Source organism: Falco punctatus (genome assembly GCF_963210335.1).
Source record: "Falco punctatus genome assembly, chromosome: 6".
In the NCBI taxonomy this organism is placed as follows: domain Eukaryota; kingdom Metazoa; phylum Chordata; class Aves; order Falconiformes; family Falconidae; genus Falco; species Falco punctatus.
The window spans coordinates 12144733-12169183 of NC_137585.1; the positions used below are offsets into that span (position 1 = coordinate 12144733).

Genomic DNA, 24451 nt, shown 5'->3' on the forward strand with positions numbered 1-24451 from the left:
TACTCTCGTGAGGTCAAGTAGAGCTGCAGCAAGGATGTATACTGTCTATTTCCTTGTTTTCCCAGGGGCATGGGGCTGTGGGGAAGGAACCTTTGCTATTGAACTACTGTATCTCCTTAGGATACTAAGGTTTTAGGCAAGATACCTTTGGTAGAGGGGAAAGAATTTAAAATGGAGAAACCAAAACAGCTCATTAAAAAATTATCAGGTCAAAGCTCAATATGAAGTATTGACAAGAGTCCCAATTAAGTGTTTAGATTAGATTCAAGGAGATGAGGACAAGCGTGACTTAGTTGCGTGAATAGTTTGTTTGCTTTTTCACCAAAATGCCATTTAATGCACAATCTGATGTCTCTTCATAATTAACCTCAATAGTTTAGCTGAACACATGCATTCACAGTCATATATGTGTACTTAATCTCAAATACAAATACTCAACGACAGATATGTTTGTTCAACCCTTTGTTGACTGTGGTGATCAATTTTGAAGCCTAAATACTGGTTAACAGCACTGAAAATAACTCAGAGGCAGCTGTTTATTTACTTATTATATTTGTCCAGTATTTTTATGAAAACAGAGGCATTGGATTAGCTTTGTACTGCTTCCTTGATACCGGAAAGAGACCACTCACCTGAGTTTGTGTTTAGCACCTGTGTCATGACTAAGGCTCTTTCCCAGACTTAACATTTAGCCTTGGACAAATTGCTTCATCATTAGATGAAGCAATGGTCAGTTGGCCAACAGCTCGGTTTGCCCATCTGTAGATTGAGGATGAGTGTTAGCCACAAGCCAGACATGGGTACTAGCTTTAAACTTGCAAAACACATGACTGTATATGTACTAATTATTCTGGCATGCGCGATGAGACTGAGTAGCAGTTACTCTACCGATCAGCAAAAATAAGATAAAAAACAATGAGCCAGCTAACAGAGATCTCTATTTATAGATCACCTCCTCTGTTTAATAAGGAGAACCCAGATAAAATAGTTCTCTCTTAATTTTGAGGTGGACCAAAAAGAAGCATATTTGACATTTTTCAACTGTACCATCTGGCTGCTTGCTCTCAACAAAGCAGATATATCCTTATGCCGTGTTTCTCCCAGATTTCTCTCTAGCACAGTCAACTCTAACTGCACAGAACACCTGTATTATCTCCAGTACTTCAGCAACAGCCAACAATAACAATCAGCATCTGGATGTCGGAAAAGCCCAAATCTATCATGGTATGGCACGCTGCATTTCCTTTGCAGCAGTAAAATTACTGGTGGGTCAGCAGAAACAGCATCCAGAGTTGGTTAGAACTTCTGCGGAAGGCACTTGAGATTACTTGTGAATTGCAACATTTTATTGTTGTTATTTATGACTTTGGTTGTTAATTAATAATTCTACGGGTAAATTTGGTTTACAGCACATGGCGTGACTGTTACGTCACTGTGTTCCTAGAGCATTCTTAACAGGCCTCTCACTACGCTTTGCAGGCATTAACTATTTAAGTCTATGCAGTAGTTAAGGGAAACTGTAGGGACCACTTCACTTGTTGCTGGTAAGTAGCTGCCCGTGAAGTGACTCCACATAGCTGTTCGGTGGTGCATAACAACACCCATCAATATCTGAAGACAGAGCCTTGGTGTATTTCTTCCACCTGCTGAAGAGAGAAAGTGCTGTTCTTCAGCCTGGCATTGTTATACACATTCATTGATAAGTGAGTAGGGTTTGGGGTTTTTTTTAATCATAGTGCTTTAGGAAGAGTTGTGTTTATCCTAACCTAAAAAAAACAAAACAAAACAAAACAAAACCACACAAAAATGGGGGCGGAGGGAAGAGACAGAGAGAGAGCTTGAAAGGTAACCTCAGCTTTTTAAGTCAGGATTTTTAAATCCATCTTCGGTCCCTGTAGCAACTAATTTCAGATTTTTAATTCAAAGCTGTTGGTCCAACACTAAATAAATTAGTCTAGAAGAAAATGGCAGCGTGAACTTGCTCCCACTTAAATAATTTTGCATTTTTTCATTTGTCTAAATAGAATCAGAGCAGTTCTAAAATTCTGATCTAGCTTCAAAGTCTCTGTAGGCTTAAAGACACCCTCACACCAAGGTTTTATTTTTTAAATTAGTAGCTTTATAATATCCTTTGATGGTAGTCTATTGCTTGTTTGGGGGGATTCTAGGGGTTGGGTTTGTGGGTTCTGTGCAATGCTGTTTTCAGTTCCTGAAAAGGTTAGGGAGGAAGAGGAGCTATTTAATATGGTTAATACCATATAGATGCTGCAGTATTTTTAGACCTTAACTGAAAAGAGGCTAGGTCAAAAATTAGAGTGCTAAAAAATAATTACTTCAGTAGGTGGCACTATTCCCTCTGTGTCACTCCTAAATCAATACTCGTACGTGGTACTCGGGGTCTAAAGAGATGTGAGGCGGAGTGTCAGTTGTGATTACTGCAGGCCACTGGTTACCCCTCCTGGCAGTGGTGGTTTCTGGTTCTTACAGTCTGATCACAAGACCAAAAGGCAGCCTGCCTTGCCTCTCTTTAAATGGATGAGGTGGTTTTGCTCGGTAGATCGAGTTTGTTTGAGGGGGGAGCACTGAGATTCTGCCCTCAAAGGATCACTTATTTATGTGGTGCTATTTTAATAGCTGCTCCATTCCAGCCCAGAAAGGCTGCAAAATGATAGGTCAAGTATCTCCCTCACAGGCCGAGTCATTCTTCATCTGTAGCTTGCAAAAGGCATTGTTTAACGTAGTGCAGTGGTAATTACAATGATTTAAAAGCAAGTTCAGGAAAGACTCATTCTTACCATGAAACAAATAATATTCTGTTCGAAATATACAGTCTGGTAGTCACACAGCTCTAGAACAATGCATAAATACCTGCCATCCATTTCCAAAATACATTCATATGCAATTGCAGTTTAGTCACTTCTCATAGCTGTTACGCATTATAAATTAATATCTGGTTGTAATAATTATTTACACGTGCCTTCACTTTACACGGTAATGTAACATTGGATTAGGTTTCTTAGGATAGCTGTAGAAGTCTTTTTTTTAAATTATTTTAATTAAATAGTGTATTTATTTTGCTTGGCTAAGCTTCTCTCTTGCTTTGGTGATAACAAGCAAACACAACTGTAGGGCAAGATTTGTAGAGGATTCCTGTATTCACTGAGCATATTTGAAAGGAGAATCCTCCAAGTGAAATGTCTATATAATGCGGCTGCAGTTCTAAAGCACCCAGTGGCATGCAGTGGTAATTGTGCCAGCCACAAATAGTGCTTGGACCAGGTATGTTGTGTTTCCTATAAAGCAATTAAAGAGGAAGGATATTGTTTACAAAGTGGCTAGAGAGTTTCTCAGGCAGGGAATTCCCAGCTAGAGACATCCAGCCTGGTTATAAACCTGGCCAGATCCTGAGCTTGAATCTAGTTCGACAGGCTTTAACTGAAATCCCTTTCCGTTTTCATTCCATCATGTATCTGGAATGCAAATTTAATGCTCATTTTGTATGTTGGGGCAACATCAGAAGGCAGTAGTTAGGAGTCAACAACATCAAAGCAAATTTTCCGTAAATCCCATCTTCCTTTGCCAAGCACTGTTAGGGACATCTTCTGTCCTTAATATTCTGCCCATGAACATTCCTGGGTATTCACCACATAAGGCTAAGAATAGTTCAACCATTTAAGGGCCTAAGCTTAGACACAGAGCCTGTATGGGTAAAGGATTGCTGGGCTAGATCACTGTTAAAACACTCTAGCAGTCCATGTTTATCAATAATAAGGTAATAAAACAACGCTATCTGATTTCAGTTTTCTTACCTTAACAAAATATTAGTTCTTTGTCAAGCTGAGGCTTGGTTTCTATACACAAGGAGAGAGAGCTTTGTGTAATTACCAGCTCTCTGTTAGGCTTGGTGATGATACTTAAACATAAGTCAAATATTTGTGTATTTTTTTAATCTAGCTTATCCATGTTCAGGCAATGAATGAGCATACAATTTAACCAAAAAAAATCAATAAAACAAGAAATGAATTAATCAAAAAACCCTGAAATCTCTAAAGAGAATTTATAAATCCATTAGTAAGTCCAAACCTCTGGTAACATATGCATGTATCCTTTAATATACTAAATCAATCTGCAGTGTTCCTCTGCCAGATGTCTGGATTCATGACAGAAGCACTTGAGGAACTGATGTCTGCCTGCACTGTCACCAGGGCTCTGTCTTTTCATTGCCACCACGTAGCTTCAGTCTCATTTTCCAGTAGATGACAGACCATTTGCTATATCCTGATGGTGATGATGACCCTGAAGCTTTTTCCTCCTTTCTCCTTTGCTATTCTGAAGCCTAAGCCACTCCAAAAGCATGAGTTTTAAAAATGAACATACTTATAGGAGCTTGGATGAGGGGAAAGGGGAGAGGAATTTCTCTGCTTTCTACAAGTTTTCTGGCACTGAAGTGTGCAGAGTTCCTGTGGGAAACGTTCCTCAGCACTCGTAAGAGCTTTCTCTTACGTTTAATCTGAAGAAAACAGAATCTTGTTCTGACACCATGGTTCAGGAGCAGAGATGTTGAAAATTGTGAATATTTTTAACACTGCAGTCTGATTATCTATGCTTTCCTAGATAAGTACCATTTTCATAAATAAGTATAGACCTAAGTATCTAAGTACCACAGAACAGTGGTTTTCAGCTTGTGATCTGTGGCCCTATAGATGACTTTATCAGGTAGCCACAGAAGCTAGTGGTGAATACTAAGTATGTAGTCAGGAGTCTTAAATTCTTTACACATAAGTCCACACCCACACAAAAAAAAAAAAAATAATGGTGGTTTATATATTGGCAAAGTTTGAAAACTTTGGTCCAAAGAGGGATATGGAAATAGAAGAGAAGGGAGGCATATTCAAGCAGATTGCAAGAGACTCGGTGGTGAAGAGGCCATGGGTACGTCTCTTGGCAGACTGACATATAACGCAAGTGGCTTTAAATGACAACCTCAAATACTGGATGCTTTCTAAGGAACAGCCACATGCAGATTTGCGTGGGCTTACTGGTGCTGCTAAAAAAGACAGTGCCTTGGACAGGGTTTTGCTGCAGTTAAACTGCCTCTGGTGCGAATGGAAAATAACTTCAGGCTTGCCATGTAGAGTTCCCTCCAAAGGGAAGCTGGAATAAACTGCTAATCTGTACAGAGTCCAGATGAGGTAAATGTAAGGAAAGGAAGGGCACACCAGGGTGAAAGGATTTTTCAAGAGTTCCAGTACTGGTAAGAAGCAGAGTGGGAAGCAGGGAGTGAGGTAAAATTAAATTGTTCATTAAATGTACGAGTGGACATCACCTGACTGGTTCCCCCCCACCTCCAAAGCTGTGCTTTGATCTACACCTCAAGCCTATTTGTTACATCAAACGGGTCAAGAAAAGGAGACAAGATGTTTTCCTCAGCATTACATACTAAAGCCTACTTCAGAAAAAAAGCCTTAAAATAAAATTGTTTAACTATTTTAATGACACATTACTAGTAAATTACTCCTACTATGTCATGAAAGAATAAAAAAATAAGAAAAATCAAAAGCCAGCTGGTAAAAAATTACTTTCTGGGGAAAATTAAAAAAAAAGGGGAGGGGTGTTTAAAAAATATAGTTTCTTACTATATCTTTTGAAATCAGCACATTTTTAAGTTTTTGTTTGGGTAAGAACAGATCTTTTCATATGACAAGTGTTCCAGCTAAATTTTTCCAGAAGACTGTGTTGCTCATTGTACAGTATTTCCACAGTGAAGAAGCTCCTGGTTCCTTTCCCAGTGCGCAGAGGAGAGCAGACACTCGCTCTGTATCTGTCTTCCACAGAGCTCAGGCTGGGTTAGCGAGGAGCATCTGCTGCAGGCAGTTCAGGCTGTAGATGACAGGAGTGACTCTCCTGCCTTCTGTCCTCACTAAAAACAACACAGTCACCTACGTGCTTATAGTAGTAATCAGGGTTGGGATGCTCTCATAGCCCTTAAGCTAACACCCCCAACATGTCTGCATGTGGGAAGCTCACAGCGATACAAAAAAATCCTACAATACTCCCATGGATCTACGTTTGGTCCAGCAAGCAGCACTGTGGTAGCCAACTGCCTCATTTCTTCACAGCAGCATTCCCAGGTAGGACCCACAGGGCACGGTTTAGCCTAGGAGGAGCACAGCAAGGCCGCTGGGATCTAGACGTCAGGGAGGAGGGCAGGGTTCCCAGGCCAGCAGCCCTGGCCAACTGTCTTGCAGTGAGCATGTAGATTCTTTGGTGAGTTAAGTAAAACCCCACAGATGTGTGTTGCTCTAGTGTTAAGCAGTCAGAGTGCACCCGGAAAGAAAGCCAATAGAGACACCCCAGATCCTCTGAATGCTTCCCGTTCTCTGCCAGGTGCTGGAGACCCCAGATATTGTGTTTGGTTTGACAAAACCAGACACAGCCCAGTCTGATACCCACTTAAAGCTCATGGGACAGTGTCCTTACAGGGACTGCAGTCCACAGAGACGCCCAACTGACAAGGTTCTGAGCAGGGTGGGACTGTGCCACGGGGCTCTGCCAGGAGCAAAAGATCTCTGAGGCTGCTCTGAAAGGAGCAATCTGAAACGCTCTTAGAGCTGGCTCACTGCTCTGGGGGCAGCCATACCACCTGTATGGAAAGATCAGACACAAGGAGTAACTGACTGTCCCCTTTCTATGTCCCTCTGCATCAAAGCTCAGCATTTTTGCAGAAGCTGAGTGGGTGAGTTGAAGTGGGACTTGGGAATTTCAGAATTTCAGCAGAACTTATATGTTGTCACAGCTGCCCTGCTTCAGTGTGTGTATGTATATAAATAATAAAAATAGGTGAAAAAAATACATTTGAAATGAGCTTCCAGCAGCATTGACCTCCAATGTCATTTTTTTCTGAGCAGAGGCTGGAGTATCTCAGCTTCCTTATGGGTTAAAGGAAAAGTTCCCCAAGAGCAGAGAGCTCGTTTCCAGGTTTCTGGCCATCCAGAGTTGTGATGTAGGGGAAACACCGTATGTTCTCTCTTTAGCATGATGGGAACAAGATGTAAAGAGAGATTGCATGAGGTCTGATGAAAATCTCTAAAGGAGGCTGGGAGCTCACAGTAGCTGGACAGCAGACCTGAAGGCCAAGGGCTTATGCTGCTCAGCTGATTCACCATTCGGAAGATGCTGGTAATGCTCTTGGGCATGAGACCTGGCCGCATGTGGAGTCAGGTTGCACAGCTGGGTGGCCAGGCTGGGGAGAAGTACCAAGAACGGTGTAGTGACTGCTTGGTGGCACCAATGTCCTGCCTGTGCCCTGGCATGAGGGGCTTTGTGGCTGTCTTCCTATTTCTGTGCTCTTCTCAAGTTGCCAAGTGTGCAAGAGGGTTTCTTCCAGTCCTGCTGTAAGCCTCTCACAGTCCCTCTCCTTCACCTGCCTTTCACCCCGTGGCATCCCCTGCCAGAGGGAGACACGGGTGAGGTGGGTTTGTGGTGGGACAGGGCAGCGTTTGCAAGAGATGACAGTTTCTGTGATAGGCGCTGCAAGGGGGGGTGCCCTAACAGGGGGCTGTTTACAATGTGATACCTCAACAGCTGCTCCAGTCGCGGCCGTGAGCTGTCAGTGCTTACGGTTTTATGGCACTTTTATCACCATCTGTCACTCCTTTAATGGCATGGTGTGCGCGTCTTGCCACCTTCCCCCTGCCACCCCCGTGCCCCCCCGCTGCACACACACACCCACTGAGGAGCTCAGCCATATGGTGCTGCGTACGCTGCGCTGCACGTCTTCTTCTGGGTCCATCTTGAGGGACTGCAGGCAACAGTAGCTAGATAGCCAGGTAGCCCAGAGGTATGGCGTAAGAGTAGAAAACAAAATATTATGGTACTAACATGGGAACTGTGGTCTGTTCGCTTTTCCGTCTTTATGGATGTGTCTGCCATCCTAATGTGGGCTGTCGGGCAGTGGTGGATGCTCGACCTAGTCTTCTGCAAGGAAAAATAGCCTAAAGGTTACTCTTTGTTTATGCTAAGCTGAGAAAGAATAAAACACACAGAGACATTTTAAAATAAAAGCATTTGTTTATGTATACATAGACACACCCCAAAGCTTAATATCACGCCCTTGCCAAGGAACATATGTTATTTCAGCTTGACACATTTTAATTGCAAAATCCAGGACATTCTTTTCGTTTGTTCAAAACAGGAGAAAACTCCAAGTGAGCCGTAGCGATCACAGTCCCAGTGGCTGTCTTCCATCGGTAACGTGTCCGTGCCACGAGCACCCATGGTTAGAAATCAAAGCCTGCTTGAGCCTTGGAGAAGCACCCCCAGAAAGTAACGAGATCTGGTTTGCCATGTCTTAACTTTCAGCTCATGGAGTTTTTAATGCCTGTAAGCTTAATGCTGTGCATTATACTGTTATCTGCATTACCTGGGGGGTTTTGAGGGAGAGTTTGTGGCTGAAAGTAAACTTCACTGTAGCAATCTTTTTTTCCTCTAATGTGTTCCTCTGATTGGTCATTTGATTATAGTGAATCCCCAAAGGCTCATGGATTAAAAACAAAGGCTGGTTTGTAAGTGAACTTGCTGTTGATGGATTAGGGCAGTGTGCCGGCTGTAACCAGATCCACAATACAAGTTCATTCATTTGGAGAGCAGCTCTCAACTCGCATTACACTCTCTCTGACTCGCTCTTTACCATCCAGCCAGTGAAACTTTACACCTCTACGATTTTATCACAGCCTCAGTTCACCAACAATGTGTATCATGCTGTGAAAAATATAACTATAAATCAAAGTCTTACATATGGTGGAGTGGTAACCTTTCCAAAGACCCTGTTTTGGAGGCAGTCACTAAACAGATTTGTTTGTGTGGGAGTGTGTATGTGCGCAATGCATGGACACCTATGACGATTAAAGGCTACCACAATGGAGTACTCCTATTTTCTAAGCTGACTTTTCACAGTATGAGCCAAAAATGTTAATTTTGGAGCACAGTGCAATGTTTGTGATATTAATATCAGTAGACGCCTTGTAGATTTTCACTCTAACATGTTCGAGGATAATACATTTTTATATCATTAGTTGGGGGGCAAAGCAAAGCATGCCCACAGTCCTGTGATATTCAGAAAGGAACCTTTGCTCCTGGTTTTTGGTTGTTGGTTTTTTTTTTATCTCCCTCACTCTCTTTGGCTCACGTGCCACTCTGAGCATTCCCAATCCTTGGAGAGTGCGATCTTTAAGAGCTGTCATTACACTTCTCAAGTTTGACAGAAGATAAGAAAGAGAACAACTGGTTTTAATCATGACAGATTCCAAGTCCTGGAAATCTTTCCAGAAGTTACTCCCAAGAGCTGACGTTTTCTGAAGCCCCTTCTCCTTCCGGCACATGTGTGCATATTCGCACAACCCAGAGATCCTCACCTCCAGATCTTTTTGCTTGCCAGACACTGTCCCTAGTAGACAGGAAGACTAAACCATGATGTACTTTTGCAAATTATGCATGATCAACTATTTCTGTTATGGAAGAGATCCAGGACTAGGAATGCAATAGCCCAGCAATGCGAAGCCCGAAGAAAAGTAGCCAAGCCAAGACTGTGCTGAGCAAATGGCTGTTCTGCCTGAGGAAGAAAGCCCCCTCCAAGGCCCATTCCCAGCCAGTGAGCCTGATGATTTATGCAAGTCTCATTTGCCTCTCTTGCCTAGTATTGGGTAGTGTCAGAAATCTTACAGTTATGCTTTTCCTGGTTTCACTTCTAGGAGCTAATATATAATATATATAACATCCTTCAAATATTTCAAAGGGAAAATCGAGGAACAGAAAGATTAGTTGACTTAGTAAACTGGAAATCTATGGCAGGATGAGTTGTGAAACAAGCTTTATACACATTTGACTTTTTTTCTGCTGCAAGAGCTTGTCTTTGCCGTAAGACTAAAATACACTGTGATACTTGCTCTTCCCCTGAGGAGGTGATTTACACCAGCTGTGGGTTTAGCCACGCAAGAAAAATAGCAACATTCAGGGAAGTTCTTAAGTTCTGTATGACTGCTACTTCTAGGCTTTCCCCAGTGCTGCCCCAGTTTCCTCTTCTGTTACGTGCTGGTTGTATCTTGGAAAAAACAGGACAGACCACGCACTACCTGCACAACTACCACACAGCCTTAGCTGTCATTAAAGGCTTTTTGGCTTTAATTCTCTGAAAATTTACAGCACTTTCTTCCTCATTCCTTTTTAAGTTTCTAACAGACATGGAAATGAGACACAAAAAAGATCTGAAGAACAGCTTATGAAATATTTTTAATGTACAACCAGATCTTCTGTGTTTTATTGTCTTTTCTTTACAAGAGTAGATATTTCTGTATAAACTGTTATTGATGTTTGTCAAAACTCTGTGGAAAACCCTTTTTCTGGTTTTTTCACTCACAGGTTCGACAGTTGGGAGGTTGGCTGTTGGAAAATAAATTTGCTTTTTTTAATTTAAAAACCTTTTTTTTATTATTTTTATGATCATTTTTTCACAGAAAAATAATTTCTTGCCCTGCTGCAGGCTCAACTGAAAATTTTTAAACAGATAAAGTTCTGCTGAGACAGCAGTATGAACCAGAGTTTCTTGTGCTGCCTCATGGCTGGATTTGGCTGGTATTAAAGGCTCACTTGTGTTTCTCCGTAAGAGAAAAAAAGACCTACTGGAGTAAAGACATAGGGAGTGAAATATCTTCCCTTTATCTTCCTTGATAGTACAACTGTGGAACAGTTTTATGGAGGCAAGAGAGGAATCTCCCTTCTCTGTGTTTTGAGCTTAGTTTTAAGTTACTTAAATTAAACAACATTTTATTGGCTTAGAATTTTTATTAGTAACTTCAAGTGTTCACAGTGGAGCCAGTTTTAACATCACAGCAATCTGCAGTATTTGGGCTTGTCTTCACTAAGAAACTAAGATTAACCATGGGTCACATAGTAAGAAGAAAAACAAGGGGGAAAGAGAAAGCATAGTGCATGTTTGGAGTACTTGAAAATAAATGGAGAAACCTTCAAGTATCAATGCGTTTTAGTTGTCAAATTAAGCACGTGGACAAGCAATGGTCTAGAGTAGCCTATCTGAAATGAATTATTAAGTAGTCACAGCCTCACTTGAGTTCCTGTTGGACCCACATCTGCAAGATGGTATGAAACCCATCTTCACACCTGGTACCTTTGTTGTCATTTCTAGCAGCAGGGTTCAACAACTGAGTGACTGCAGACCAAACCAATGGTCACTGAAATCAGGGGTAGATTTTCCTGAGACTTTGGTGGCCGCTGGACATTGTCATTTCCAGAGATGGTACAGATTAGACTGTGGAGAAATGTTATCTGTGTCTCTCCACTCCCCATCCTGTGGATGAATAGAGGTGAAGTGTCAATTGAATGTCTCTCACCAGAGCCACATTCAGGGCTGAGACACACACATACTGTTGACAAGCGCTACCTGAATTAGTCAATGCTTTTTGATAGCTGTGCTATAGCGACGATGCCTACTTGTATGCTTCACAGTACAAGACATAGGACCAGCACTTGCTCAGACCAATCCAAGGACAGAGCTGAGAAGACAGAGATAATTTTAGGTTTAAAATATTTTCTGTAATGCAAGTCTTGTATTTGAAAAGGCTTAGACTTGTTGATAGATGGGCTGGTGTGGGTAAGTGCACAGCTGCCAACTGCTTCGGATAAAACATTGCATGAAATTGTGCCATTTATATAACTCTTGTTTACAGACTTAGAGCTCAAGGATAATCATGGTTTTGTATGAAATCACACAGTCAATGTATTGGGCATGCCTGTGTTTATGAGAATTCTGCTGACACAAGGAAACTGAGCAATTTTAAATCACCATGCCTGGCAATTGCGCTCTTTGCAATTAGGTATCAGGAATGTTTATGCAATATGTATTTCATATGCTTTTCAAAAAACTTTTGTTTCCCAGGAAAACGGGTTTAGATTTGTTACTGTTTTTAACCCTGCCTAGGGAATAAACCATAGTTTAACTCCTCATAGTACTTGAAGATGATCTGATTCTGCTTATCTTTCTCTTGTTTGTAAATTTTTGAGCATTACTTAGCTCAAGACATATTTCTTTTCTTTCCATGAGTTCTATCACAGATTTGTAATTAAATGGACTGCTATTTATTTATTGCCTAGATCCAGATAATTACTGATTGAGCCTAACACCCATTGTAATACCTTTTAAACGTAGCTTTGGCTAGAATAGTTTGAGAAGCCTTTTTTCTGTGTTTATAATTGTGTTAGCTCTGCTCTTTGTAGAAATGAGGCTGTCAGACCTATAAAAACAAAAAACAAAAAAAAAAAAAAAAAACAAACCAAAACTATCTTCTGTCAAGTGGGTACATCTCCTCTTTATTTCTTCATTTACAGCTGCATGAAGTCAGACTTCACAACACACTTGAGTCTGGAGATCCTCTCATTGTCCAGACAATTTGAGATTACCTTTGATATCTCCACCCTATAAAACTTTTGCCTTGATTTCACTGGGGACAGAATTTACTCAGGATCCTGCCTCTTGGCCTAATTCCTGTGAGTGTATCAGGTAGGTAGGGAACATAGAAAACCATTAGCCCATCTGGAAAACTGACCATTTATCCTCTCAGATCCTGTTTATATTCCAGCAAGATAGTTGAGCTGCCCTTTCCTCCCAGATGAAGGAAAATAAAGAAATGCTGAGCCAAGATCTCTCTCCAAATATGATTTTGCTTAAAAACTGGAAGAAAACTTGAAATCATTCCACTCACTACTTCCTCTAGAAATCCTGAAGTCTTATGTATTTTACCCAGCTCATGGCTCCCTACAACCACATGCTTGTTACCCTGTTGTATATCATTCAGCATTAGGAGTGGTCTTGAACGAAGGTGCTTCTGTATCTCAGAAGGTATCTGCACCTCTGGAATCTCCTTTTGCTCTGGCTGCAGATTTCTGAAGCCAAGTAGCATGCAGCTAAGTAACAGTGGAGATTTCATACATAGTCACAGAGGAGAGAGAGGCGTGAGCTGCAAGTGTGTCTTTTTATAGTGCCTGCCATCTCTATATTTCTGTACTATACTTTTCCCTGTCTTGACTACCTAGGTCTGATATTTAACAGAAACTTTGAGCTTGTGCTTACTCAAACTCCCCCTTCTAGAAGAAGAGTGCAACTCAGCTGATGAGCTGCCACATCTAAATATATGTGATGTATATATAAAAGTACATAAAATTATATAGTTATATACATATATATATGTTACTAGTACCTTCCAGAACAAACAGTTAGCTACAACTCAACATCAAGTCTTTTTCAAACACCTAGCTCTTGACATTACACATGCTAAACAAACTTTCACATTTAAAAAAATCCAGATCTTGGAAAATGAACAGTTAAGAGGTCTGATGAGTTTCTCTATTGCCAGGTAAGCCTGTGCTACATGCCATCATTTTTCTTCAAGCTGCTGCTGCTGTGCAATGCCCTCATGTTGTTTATAAATGTGCACACAGACAAGAACCTACAATGATGAATTCAAGAGCCATAATATACTTCATTCTGTTATTGAAAAAGAAAAAAACAAACAAACAAACAAGAAAAATATATGTGGGATTCAATTACCACAGAAACAAAGGGTTTGTAGTTCCATTTAAGATGCCCTGGGACACCTCAGCTGGCTTCTAGCCTGTTTTCCAGAAGGGCACAGGGCTTCAATACAACCTGTTTCATGCCTACCAGGGTAAAAGATCTTAGATACTAAGCGAGTCTAGGGTGTCTCTAGGCAGATATTTTTAAGAACCTTTATCATTGTAGTTGTCTAGGCAAAGAAACATGACTTTGTTTCTAGCAGGTGAAAATTTTACAGGTATTTTGATGGGACTTAATAATTGCCATACACAAAGAAACCTTGCAAAATAGCCCAGTAGAGTGTATCAGATCTATGAGATCAAGTTTTCATCATCCTATTAACAGTTTTCTAAGAGCTCTGTAACCAAAATGTTCCCAGTATTTATCCATTCCTACTCCACCCCACTCAGCACATGCATAAATATTTTTGGCAAGTCCCAGGCTTCCCAACCTTCCCTTGCAGAAACAGAGGTGATGATTGTAAACAGATAAGCTTCCCAAACTCAAGGGGGGAAACAGTGAGAGAATCTGTGAGCTTGTAACAGGCTTAGTCTTACATAGAAAGCTACTTGCATGATTTGTTTCATCACTAGGAAATGGCATGAAGAAAATTACTACAAGTTCCCACTTTTTAGAAAATTTTTAAGGAAATAAGGAAATATTTAAAGTGAGTAGGAAAGTACAAAGAATGCAGATATCAAGAAAATACTGAAAGCAGAAAACTATCAACTCTTAAATTGTGTAGCCAGTTTATCCAAGGATAGCTAAAGCAACGATGTGAAAGCAATAAATGAACTTTTCCCAGCTAACATGTCAGTCTGTAATGGGTGAGGCCAAGTTCTTATCTACACAAGAAAACAGGATTGTGCCAGCAGCTGGGTTGATGAACCAGTGCCAAATATCAGCTAACTGAAAGTATCTTGTATTGTAATCAATGCAGGCTCATTCTGGTGCTGGTTAGTCCCTGCTCCAAGGAGCTGTGGTCGTGGTGAGCTGATCCCCTATGGATAGTAAGTCTTGCTGTCACTGCAGTTTACTCAAATTCAGAAATGTTGTTGAAGAGGTTTTGTCTTTTTGTAGACAAGGTCCATGCTGCACGTCTTGCTCCGGGTTGCACACACAAGGAAGGCCATGCTGGAGCTGCTCACAAGCCCCTCTTGGCTTCATGGCTGGAAGACGGCTCCTCAGCATGGTCTGTTGCCCCACGCCACATCAGTTCCCAAGTTTCAGTCTGTCTTAGGTTAGCAAAAGCTTCAGTAACCAGCAAAGGGGCTACAGGGTGGCCCATGTAGGAAAGAGTTTTGGCAATTTCACTACTGTTGCTGTTAGTAGGAATGATAATGTCTGTAATAACATTTTTGGTTTGACTGGCAACCTGCTCCAGAAAGACAAAAAGCAGCCACCGAATTTGATCTTTACAATCAAGCGTGGGCAATAGTTTGCAGGTATTCCCTTTAGGGATGAAATTGTATTTCCAAATCACTGTCTATGACTGTATCTGTATTATTTGTGCAAGATCAAAAAAAAATCAGTCATTGGATTAATCCCTCTCACACCTTTCATGACCCCAAGGTCTGTTGCAATGCTCCTGTAATTGCACAATTCTAATTACATAGGTGCTGGTGATATCCATATGATTGAAAATGCATTTTTTCAGGACTCAGCACAGAAAAGTCCTGCGGCAAGGGCATTAACTTAGTAAAGATTTGATTTTGGACTCAGCTTTCAACTCTGCCACAGAACTTTTGCACGTCATTGAGCAAGTCACCCAGCCAGGCTCTCTGTAACATGTGGATAATGAAAACCTCCTTTTACTCTACTGGAAGTATAAATGCTTTCACTATTGGGAACCCTTTCAAATTCTTCTGATGAAAGCCAGGTACTATTATTACTAGGATGCTCAGGCTGATGTGTCTTGTGTTTGCTTGCTAGTCTGCCTTCTAAGGTTACTGAAACCTTTCCAGACTTCTGGCTAGTTTCAAACTAATATATTTTAAAAAAGAAAAGCAAAAAAAAAATTTAAAAGTGCACAGACAAAGAATTCCTCCTGCACACGAGCACAGAACCATCTTATTTTTCTCAAGTGTGGAATTCTCAGTATTTCAAGTCAGAATTTCTGAAACAATCAGCCTCCTTGGATCATTTGTTTGTGCACAGATCTTCTCCTTCCCGCCCCCACCCCCCCCCCACCCACCCCACCCCCAACTGGGAGAAAACTGAACAGAAATCCTTAAGCTTGAATATTTCTTTAGCTTTTTCTAACACTTTCTGACCCCATGTGAACCCTGTCTTGACCCCAGCCTGTGTGAGGTCATGACCTGCAGCTGGAAAACACTGGCCTAAATCTAAGATGTTAGTTGGGCTGTTTCCCAGAGGTGACTTGACAGCTGTCCAGTTCTGTGGGTGTGGTGCACTCTGCAAGAAGATGCTCTGACCTGCCAATCATGAGATGCTGTGTTTCGGCCACATCAGGGAGTTTGTCCCATGGAGTTTAAGGGAGAACAAAGACCACACAGCACAAAAATGAGGTTTCTGTTTAAGCTTTTGGCCTGTTATGACTCCTGGGGACCTCAAGCTGTTTTCTTCTTTATTTCATTTTTATCCTGAAATGGCTCAGATTCTAAGATGAGATAATTTTTTTAACAAGACAGTCATTTTGCTTTGATTAGAAAAACACCCCAGAAAAAAAGAGAAGTAGATGTCAGAGAAAGACCCAAATGAAAAAAGAGCATAACATTTACAAGAAGGCTGTGTGTATTTTGGACATTCTCTGAGAAAAAGATCTGTGGAGCTGGCAGTAGCACTGACAGGTTGAGTCAGGAAGAACAGAATGCAACAGAGGCAACTGGTAAAATGAGGAGTGGATAGCGGCAGAAAAAGAAAGCACTGGAGAGTACATAAAAGAAACACCAAATGGAGCAAAAGAGTTGAAAAACATACTAACATTGCCATCAAAGAGGAGAAGAGATATAGGAAGGAAATAACTGGGAATATGTGGCTCAAAGGAGAGGGAGACAATGACGGCTGATTTATTTTTGCTTAAAAACGAGTGAGAAAATGTTGATGCAGAGTTGGCCACTTGCTACGCTGTTAGGTCTCAAGCCTCCATACACTAAGATGGGAGTGACTCACCTGTCAAGCATGGGTATGCCAGCTTATATTTTTAATTCTCAAGTTAGAGCTTATTGATGCAGGTGGAAACTCAGCTAGAACCTGGCAGCATTCGGTGTCTCTCAAATAGACAATGTATTGTCTGCTACCTATAGGGCCATTTATTGCCTATGTGATAGACAAGAAATTCTTAGGTCTATTGGCATCAAAATCAAAGAAATGAGAACAACCACTTTTCCCAAATCCAGCTCTTGATGTATCACTGCTTATAGGTCCTCAACTGCCTTGTCCTCACTGCTTGCAATTCAAAATCCTTATTCCTTGGCCCCAGCGCTACCAAGGTCAGACCTGTGCCATCAGTTCCCCTGAAGCACATGAGGTCCTTAGCACTGGTTCTTTACTAGGCTTCTCAGGCACATTTCCTTGGCAGAGTGTCCTCTGTGGTATCACTTTCTGGAAATGGGCAGTTGCAGCCGAGGACAGTTTGTCTTAGGTCCCCAGACTGATTTGGACTCCAAGTATCCCCAGGAGCTTAAACATGTCCTGTTCCAGAAATGCAGGTGTATGGCTGCTCTGGCTAATATCCTTCTTCAGGGACACCGGAGTGACCATAGCTGATGATGAGCAGATTGTGCCCAGGATTCTGAACTGCTATTCTCTCTCTGTGACATAAAAATAACAAACTATAGAGGATAGTTAATTCATTTTTCTCACTGCTCGACAGCATTATTTGGATAAAGATTGCTCATGATCTTTATTCTGCAGTGTTCTCTTGACTTCCAAACTATGGATATGTTCTGGCTAAGCTTAACTTTGGCAAGTACCTCACATAATCCAAACCTCTCTGCCCTCCTCAACAGAAAACCCCAGTGCTTCTGGACCCCTTTCTTCCCTCACACATAGCTTCCTGTCTGGGTATTTTGTGTCTAGGAATTTTCCATTCACTAAACATCTGCCCGCTAAAGAGACATTTGGAGAAGGAGTTATCTTTAATCAACTTTAGTCAACTTCCTTAGCAAACCTATTGTTGAGTCAAAGTTCGGTTGTTAACTCTTAATACCTTCCATGGTCTTTGGTGTGTACACGCTAGGAGCACTGCCAGCAGAAAAGGCTGCAGCAAGACACATTCTCTGTTACACACGTTTTCATCACTTGTTTTCTTGTATTAGGGCAAGTGTATGAGTTCCATAAACAGGTTTCTCCAAATAACCACTTCAATTGCTGTTGTTTTTGTTTCATTTTGCACACAACACCCCCCCCCCCCCCTCCATGTTTTCAGGGATATAGTTGGTCAAGGCATCAGGCACAAGATGTCTGTTCTGCTAGAAAAAAACTGTTTTCAGGCGTGGTTTATCTTGAAAAATAGTGCTATGTGGTTGTTAATTTTCCTTTGGAAAATTAGTAGCACCAAAAAAGACCAGAATTTCTGGGTAAAAGAGGCACGTTTTGCTTGTCACACATTCTTGGTTCTGATATCACCTGATAGGGAAACTAATATGTATCTAGTTTAATATAATATATATAGAGAGAGAAACAAGATGCCTTTGGTTAGCAGACTTTATTGTAAGAAGATAAAGGTCAAGACCTTAGCAAGAGCCATGAAGGTTCAAGAGAGTATTCAAATGGTCACTGCCTGTTTCATAGGATTAAGCATCCCCATTTGATCCTATTAACGTTACAGATTGAGTTTCACATCTCCATTGTACATAGGACACAAATCTGAAAGTGGTCCTAACAGATGCAAAGGCACTTGAGTTTCTATGGGGTTACAATTCCAGGATTCATACAGTCTTCACATGGTAGAAGCACTAGAAAAAAAAGTCTCTGAAGTACCTCTCTGTAATTGTCCCTAACCGTTGCCAACTTTACCTTTATTGGCTTGATGAGGAGTCTATTTTAACTATTTCTCAAGGGAACTTTAAGACCCTTAAAGTTAATAATAGGATGTTAATAACTTTGATTTTAAAAATATCTTTTTACAGTCTTGGTCTTCTGCCTATTTCCACTATTTTCTTTGAGATGATGTGCCATTTTCACTATTTGCCTGTTCTTGTAAATCCATGAACCAAGCTGTGTATAACATAAAGAAAATGGGGACAAATTAGAGCAAATATAATTTGAAAGAAAAATAAAGCCCAAACAGCTTTCAGGATTACCAGGATTTGCGTATACATTAACATGCTGAAATATTCTTTCAGGAAGGAAATGAAAAAACTTAAATCCATATATGCCTGTATATTATGAGAGCACCAAATAGAGGGAATTCATTAAGAAATCAAATACCTTTTGTTAGGTGAGCGTATTTGGTAAATCATGATTTATAGTTGAATGTGGATTAGACGAGCCGTAACTAATTTGTCAGATTTTGACTGAATGCCAATATTTTTGTTACATATATGACATTTTAATCAACTACATCTCTGAACTGAAGGCCTGTTGGAGAAAGAATTTCCATCTGACCTGTCACTGTTTTTTAACAGTGAGCAAAAAAAGGAATGAAATTACCTAGAAGCAAATTGCTAAGTTAGACAAAGTGTGGTGAAACATAATGAGATAATCAAATTGGATGTTGAGAAGGAAATAAAAATATCTCTCATGTAACTGATTGGGTTCCCTCTGATATACTGTGACTTTCATACACTGGGGTAAGTAAACTGCTTAATCAACTTCCCTTATTGCTGCAAAACACATGATATGAATGGTCTGCTCATGATTCATTAAGTCCTCTGAAAAAGTAAGGGTTGATTCAAATGCTTCAGCTCTGCCTTGTTAACCTCGTTAGTACTCAGCGAATGGCAATGAGCTGAGAAAGAGCAGAGCTCATTTTGCAAGCACCCTGATTTACAGATCCCCCATGCAAAGACACTATCTTTGGAACATTTATTACAGATGTCGGAATCCTAAGTCTTTAATCACTGTGTTGTTAATTAATACCCTATTTGTTTCTGTCACTAGTTGAATACTGGTTGTGCAAAATTCCACATGTGAAAGTACTTAGTGTAATCAGGTAATACATTAGTGAGGTGCTGCTCAGCTCTCAGTCTGGTGGAATGTCAGAAGGTGCCAAGGAAAGCATTGCAAGTGCAAAAAAACAAAACAAAAAAAACCAAAAAACAAACAAACAAACAAACAAACAAACAAAAAAGAAGGTGGGAGTGAGGAGGGTGAGATTGTGGGTAAGATTTTGTTTAGACCTGGCCAACAAGTGGCTGCCTTTCCAGCTAGAAATGCTCAGGCTTACTCCTTGAAATTGCATTGCACTGCCTTCTGTCACTGGTGGGGTGTGATTTCTCTCTGGAGCAGCCAACTGTTGCACAAGTGTGCTGTGTGCTGCTGACCGCACAAAGAGCTTCTATAGAATAAAGAAAAGACAACACAAAAGCATGCATGAAGGAGAAATGTCTTCCAAACAGATGGCAGACTGTTTCTGGGTTGAGGAACAGTTGCCAGTTTCTACTGGTGTTCTAAGGAGAAGGATATGCTGAAATGTTAAATGTTGGTGTTTAATATTAGGGAAAAGATTCTGAATAATTCAGGCATAGGTAGGTTTCCTCTCAAAGAAACAATTTCATATTCAGAGTTAAGAGGGGGTGGTTTGCCTATAAGCATCCCCTGTCTTTAAAAATGAAGCAAGATATCTGCATGTTCCGTATTGTTTAGTGTGGCCCCACGCATTCCACTTCCCCTTGAAAAAGGCATACTGTGCCAACAGAGTGTGAATGAGTTAGGAACTGAGACCTTTGCCAGAGTCCAAAGAGAAAGGTGGATGCCCCTCCCCAGAAACATTCTGAGCAGAATCCTAAGCTGAGTGTGCAAAATCATTCCCCAAAGAAAACCATTTCTTTCCCTTGAGAGTATATAGGGAGAAGCCGGACAGTTAGGGTCAATGCAGAATTTAGTGCAGAGGAGAGGAAAAACAAATGTGCTTTCATCCCAGCAACAGTCTTTTGTTTGGGTAGTTCTGATTTCTGGATGGAATATTTTAAAAAGCAAATACAGGTAAAATAAGATTATTTGCAATGAAAAGCTAAGGTTGTATTGCAATATTTTTAACAGGACTGTGGCTTCAGGTCTCTGGTAACACAGTAATGTTCACCAGTTCATTGAATTACTTATCCTCAAGAAGGATGCAATTTTTAATGTGGCTTCTATCATATATTAATGGTAAGCCAGCCAGTGAATCTTTTAAAGATGTCCAAAAGGGAGCTGGTCTGTGCCGTGGAAAGTCTTTTACCTCACTTCTGTAATCAAGCAATCACGTTATCTGAGAAACATATTTACCCAAGGCTTGAAAAGCTTATTTCTACTGACAAGTTCTTACTACAAAAAAGTAGGTGAAAAGGTGATTTTCCTCTGTATATGTGTTTGAAAGTCCTCGTGTAATTCCTTAGTATCAAGGCAGATAACCTGTCTAATTATATTTAATTGTTAATGACTGATTGAGAAAAGGAACAAGATGATCTAAACTGACTTGACAGAGGAATTAAATACTGTTGAAAATATTTAAATGAACATCTTCAGATGGAGGGTAAAAACTGTAGTAAAAAATTCATATGGGATGGGAACAAGCGCTGTGGTGCTCAGTTTAGTAAAGCCAAAGCTGTGTTTTGCATTCTGGTTTTGTGGGCCTTAAATTTTGTTTTTCTTGGTTTTCAAAACTGTGAAGTGGTCAAAAATTACACTTGCTAGCTGTCATGATATGGTCAGTAATTTTGAGACAGTAAGAATAACTGTGGCACAAAATATACCTGAATAATGTAACAATTGATTTGCATTATACTAATTAGATGTGGTTAAGTTGCATCTAAAAACTTACACTGCTTATGACCACTTTAGCCTCATCTTGTGTTTCATTCATGCAGCGCAATGGCATCTATTTCTTCCATTACACTGCCTTTTTTTTTTTTTTTTAATCTAATCAACACAAAAAAGGGTGACAAGGTGTGGTCTAGACGTTGATGGGCACCATGCTATGCATTTTAATGAAAAGAAGTTAAAAAAAGATGACAGAGAAATTGAGAATGGGGTCAGGGGAAGAGCCCCTGGTAAAAAATCAGAATGGAAACCCTGATAAGAAGGAAAGAAGGAAAGAACAGGCAGAGGTCTGGGGACAAGAGGAGCAAGAGTTAAACCAGCTTCTTGACAGGGGCAGAAGATGGAAGCTTCTAGTAAAGGCAGATGGGAGAAATAATGACTGGATGTCTTTCCTGTTCTTTTCAGTTACCATCACCATCTGTTACTGATAATTTCTCTGTTTTGAAGAAGATCTGGTACAGTAAGTGAGCCAGCCCACCAACATAGCCAGCAAAAGAAAGAGAAGAGAACAGGTTAGAAGAAAGGGAAATGCAGGGGTTTTATATCTGATGGTAAACACTTTCATCCTTCCCTGCTGCTTGAATAATGCATCCTAATTTGACATGACTATACTGGTCACCAAGTTCATTCTAGGGTTATATAATCACAATCTGATCATTTTTCTTAAGTGCTGCTCAGCACAGAATCCTTTTATGTGGATAAAGGAAAGGAGCTATTCTTTTTCTTGTGATTTTTGGCTCCAGTTGATAGAAGTGTCAGCCAAGAATAAAAATACCTTTATAATCTTTAGCCTTTTTCCCTACAACACTTGTGAGTTGTACTATTATTTCTTCATTGTCCTTCTATCAGCTGAAACAGAAGTTGGTGTTTATGCCTCTGTTGGTTTAATAGTATATGGCTTTTGTTCAGGTTTATTGAAGCATTCTCCAGAAAATGAGTGTTGTCTTCAGATTGTGCCTGGCCATATGTGAATGACTTAGGGTTTTTTATTTGACCCCTCTCTACTTGGAGGCACTAAGCTGGAACTTAGCCCCATGTCATTGCTCCACCTCTGTGTCATGTGTCTTCTATGACTGACAAAGTCTGGATTTTCTGGGAAAACTGAAAATGTATGCAGACTGTGTGCAAAATGCCTGAACTTCAGTGACAGCTTTTCTAACAAAATTAGGAGCACTGCTTGCCAATTGACCCATCTACCTTTCCTTTTACAGCTCCCAAGTTGTCTCTGTGGAAGAGGATGTAGGAATCCTTAGAGATATGTGTGTAGGGGGAAGGGTTATGGCACTGAGATTTTATTCTTGTGTTAAGTATCCTTTCTCAGTATTGTCTTAGATTTTTTTTTTTATTATTATTTTACATAATGTAGTCACCCCTGTGGCAAGGAAAGGCTCGGTTACTCAGTCCTTTTTTTGCTATAAATGAAATAAGGTACTAGTGCAGCCACCGTGCTTCAAATTGTGCTTGCAACCTCATCTCAGGATTTAAGTGTGCCTGGGTCTCCCTTTGATGGGAGACTTTAAAGGTAAATGATGCTGCAGCAAACAGCCTTGGTGGTGTCACCATCTTCTTTGTGAATGGAATTGCATTGGTAGGAGAGCTGAGCTCTTCTGGATTATATGCAATGTAGGCACTCACTATTCTGTAGTTTCAAAAAAGCCAGAAACCACTTTTCAGATCCTAATTTAATTGACTGTAGTCAGCTTGTACAGACTGTGTTTCATATAGTTTGACTGGTTGTAGTATAGCCTGCATTTAAGCTAGAACAGGTGGGATGAAGCATTCCTGGGAAGTTCCCATGCCCACTGATGATGGAGGGAGTCTGGAAGGATAACTTCAGCTAGACACCTATCTTCCAGATGACTGAGATTACATGAGATGGGTCTCATGTGTACTGTTTTCAGCTGCATTGAAATATTGGTTGATGAATATGAATGACTAGCCACAGAAATCTTGTCTGTTTCTCTTCCTTGAAAGGCTGCTACCAGTTTGCGTATGTCCATTCAAAGAGCACAGCCAGGTTTGTGTGAATTTTACACACAGGGTTAGCAGTTATCATAAGACGTTACTGTTCTCTAACTGTTGCTTTAGCAAAATAAATAGTTGTATATTAAATACTCATACAGATGTGGAGCTGTTGACATAAAAATACAGCATCAGCTTTATTTTGCTTGGGGTTTACACATATACTGTATTTAAATACTTGCTGCAGAGACAGAGGTTGATTTAAATTGTGTGCTTGCTTAGTGAGGATATTTTGGATTTTAAATTTTGTAACCAGCAGCAATGCACTGAATAGACTCGCTTTTTCTGACAGTGTTATTATCTGTATATCATTTCCTTGCCTGTGAAACAGAGAAAAACAGTGCACTGCATGCAGGGCCTCTGTGCTTCTGCTTAGGGTAGGATGTGTCTGAAAGGGCTGGGTTGTATCTGTGCTTTAGGCAGGTGGTTTGCTCACGCACTGCAAACCCAAAACATGGAGGTTATCCCGGACTTTGTGTAATACACAGCTTTGTACGATTCAGCTGTACAGTGCATACACAATGACTCCATCACTTCCAGAGAAAATACTTGCGTTACTTCATGGTTGGGGACAGAAAAGAGTAAATCCTGAAAAACTGGGACCTATAATGTCTTCTCTGGAGACATTCAAAACCCTCCTGGACACGATCCTGTGCAACCTGCTCTAGGTGAACCTGCTCTAGCAGGGGGTTGGACTAGATGATCTCCAGAGGTCCCTCCCAACCCTGACCACTCTGGGATTCTGGGATAATAACATTAATACCATCTTTCAAAGGTGTCTTTTTCACATGAATTCAAGAGTGTTTGTGGAGCAGTCTGACAACAGGTCAATACATTATTTAAGAAAAAAAAACCTCATGAGGAAATTAGTAATTTTCT

The 24451-nt window shown here is 40.6% G+C and overlaps 1 protein-coding gene and 1 long non-coding RNA gene across 3 annotated transcripts in view; one reads left to right on the forward strand and one right to left on the reverse strand.

The window, feature by feature from the left end:
- LOC308065855 overlaps window positions 1-23698 on the reverse strand; it is a 74879-nt gene extending 51181 nt beyond the window's left edge. For both annotated transcript variants that reach the window (XR_013928943.1, XR_013928944.1), the window contains exon 1: window positions 1-23698. This exon is cut by the window's left edge. This is a non-coding gene — a long non-coding RNA (uncharacterized lncRNA).
- The window catches only part of LOC308065854 (potassium voltage-gated channel subfamily KQT member 1-like), a 520908-nt gene that overhangs the window by 348933 nt on the left and 147524 nt on the right, over window positions 1-24451 (forward strand). The gene's annotated exons all lie outside the window — the stretch shown is intronic.